Here is a 3,150-nt window from a genome sequence, read left to right as displayed (position 1 = left end):
ATCTCCCACTTCTTCCTCTTCCCCTACTCGATCTCATGGGGATTATTCTCCGACCTTGACGGACAGTCCTCCATCCAGAATATCTCCCATGGATGACATCTTTACCTTTCAAGACACCTTGGGCCGAGGGGCTCTTAAGCTCGGAGTTCCCATGACAACGCACCAGACCAAAACCTCAGTTATTTTCAAGACTTTGCATCCCAGGTCTGCGCCCAAACCTCTGCTACCCTTGGTTCCGGGGATTATAGAACCGGTTATGGAGGTGTCCCTCACGCCAGCGACAATAAAGGCCACTCCAGCGAGGATTCTCAAGAAATATCGCTCGCCAGAGGAGGATCCACTCTTCCTCAGAGTTAATCCGCCACCAGACTCGGTCATCATCGCAGCGGCGAGAAAATCCCATGCTGTAGCTTCCTCCTCCCCTGTACCTCATGATAAGGAGAGCAAGTCGCAGGATTCATGGGAAAGAAGAGTCTGCAACACCTCAGCCTCACTCCTGAGAAGTATCCAATGTGGAAGCGCTTTTGGGCCGCTATGATAGGTCCCAATGGGATTCTCTGCAGCGGTTCATCGAGAAACTTCCGCAAGAGGATCGAAATGACTTTGAGGAGATTCTCTTGGAGGGTCTCCAACCAAATCATCAGCGCTGCAGCGGACGGTGCGACCCTCTCAGGGCATGGCTATGCTCACGTACTGTGTGCAAGAAGGTCTTCCTGGCTACGTCTTACTGCATTCAAACCAGAAGCTCAATCCCGGATCTTGACCTCACATTTTTCAGGAACATCGTTGTTTGGGGCAAGTACCGCTGAAGAGATGAAGCGGATGAAAGCAGAATTAGACACTCTTAAAGCCGTGGGGCTTGAAAAGAAAAAAGAGTTTCAGAGGAGGTTTCGCCCCTACAGTAAACTCTCTTCCTTGCAGAGGGTTCAAACCCCTCAGTGGCAGAAGGGTCAGGACCAACAGGGGCAGCAGAAGTCTCAAAATAGAGGCAGGCGTAATTCCAGAGGCAGTGGAAATCAGCGCCAGGGCAACAATTCCAACAAAGCCCAATCAAAGCCATGAGTTTTTCTTTCCCCCAGCGCCGTTAACCACTCCAGTGGGGGAAGCATCGCGCATCATATGGAAGAGTGGCATACCATTACAAAAGATCGCTGGGTGTTAGCTACACTTCAGAATGGATATTGCCTCCACCCGTTCCTCCAATGCCAACATCAACTCATCAGCTGAACCTTCTGAAAAAGGAAGTGGCTATCCTTCTCGAAAAGTCAGCCATCGAGAGGGTGCCAATCTCTCAAAGGGGGAAAGGAGTGTATTCTCGATATTTTCTAGTCAGGAAAAAGGGCCAGAAGGCAGAATACAGACCCATTCTGGACTTGAGAACACTCAATCTGTATGTCAAGAAAGAGAGGTTTCGCATGTTGGCGCTTCATCAAATATATCCGCATCTCAGGAGGAGATTGGATGGGTTCGCTGGACCTAAAAGATGCATTTTTTCATGTGCTGATCGCTCACGATCACAGAAGATTCCTTCAGTTCCGGGTGGGGACCTCTCACTGCCAGTTCAAAGTCCTCCCGTCCGGGTTGAAGTCAGCACCCTGAGTGTTCACGAAGTGTATCGCAGTGGTAGCGGCCGCTCTACGCCGCAGGGGTGTCTTCGTGTACTCATACCTGGACGACTGGCTGTTGAAAGGTCCTTCTCTAGACAGTGTAAGAAATCAATTTCTGAGCTGCATCGACCTCTGCCACCGGTTGGGTCTGCATGTGAACTTCAACAAATCAATCTCACAGCCTACGCAGAAGATACATTTCCTAGGAGCTCTGCTAGACTCCGAGGTAGGAAAAGTGTTTCCTTCGGAGGAGAGACCGTGTTCCATAGCTCAGAAGGGTCAACTGGTGCTTCGCAGCAAAGACCTAAAGGTGCAAAGGATTGCCTCCCTGCTAGGGTCGATGGCATCCTGCATTTTCCTAGTCCCAAATTCCAGACTACGAAAGCGTCCTCTTCAGCAGGATCTGGAGGACAAGTGAGACCAACAGTCAGCACGCTGGGACGACAAAATCACACTGTCAGACGCAGCGCGAGCATCCATTCCTTGGTGGACAAAGAAGAAAAATATGCAGGTCGGAATTCTGTCCCTTCAACCTCCTCCTGCCCAAACGTTAATCACAGATGCATCTTTGCAAGGATGGAGAGCACACATGGGTCATCTCCAAATGCAAGGTCTGTGGTTCCCCAAAGAGCGTACTTATCACATCAACATGCTGGAGTTGAGGGCAGTCCACTTAGCCCTCAAAGCGTTCCTTCCCTCGATTAAGGACCCGTCAGTGTTAGTACAGACGGACAACACCACCACAATGTACTACCTGAACAAGCAGGGAGGTACACGCTCACGGACTCTTTCGCTGGAGGCCCAAAACATTTGGCATTGGCTCCTGGTGCGCAATCTGTCAATCACAGCAGTCCGCCTCCCAGGAGAACAGAATGTGAGGGCGGACGCTCTAAGCCGGAATTTCGAAGACAGAGAAGACTGGGTTCTCAACGACAAGGTAGTCGAAGACATCTTCCAGTCTTGGGGTCGTCCCACCATAGATCTCTTCGCGGACGACGAAAACACCAAATGCCGAGACTTCACCTCAAGATTCTACCGCCCAGGGTTGAAAGGGAATGCCCTTTTGATAAACTGGTCAGGGGAATTTGTGTACGTCTTTCCACCCCTTCCGCTGATCCCGAAGGTGGTGAGCAAGCTAACAAACTCGTACACAACGATGATCCTCATCGCCCCCGATTGGCCGAGACAATGGTGGTACACAGACCTTCTCCATCTGTCAGTGACCCCGCACAGGAAGCTGCCATGCAGGCCGGACCTGCTATCCAAGATGAACGGGAGGATTCATCATCCCAACCTTCCGTCACTGAGCTTGGCAGCATGGCTCCTGAGGTCATACAATACAGCCACCTAGGACTTCCTAGGTGGTTGTATAGTATAAAAATGATAAGAGTATGGAAAAATTCAGTCCTTAGAAATGCTGCAAGTGGAGGAATGTAATAAACAGGTGGAGAATAAGCCATCACAATTGGAAACAAATAGAGCAAAGAGTGAGAGTATCAGAGGGGATAAAACGAATAGAGATTTGTTAAAAACCTGGAAGGAT

The sequence above is a fragment of the Lissotriton vulgaris genome, chromosome 1_1, assembly GCF_964263255.1.
Source record: "Lissotriton vulgaris chromosome 1_1, aLisVul1.2, whole genome shotgun sequence".
NCBI classification, from domain to species: Eukaryota; Metazoa; Chordata; class Amphibia; order Caudata; family Salamandridae; genus Lissotriton; species Lissotriton vulgaris.
The sequence above is the reverse complement of the archived record's forward strand: the minus strand, read 5'-3'. Positions refer to the sequence as shown.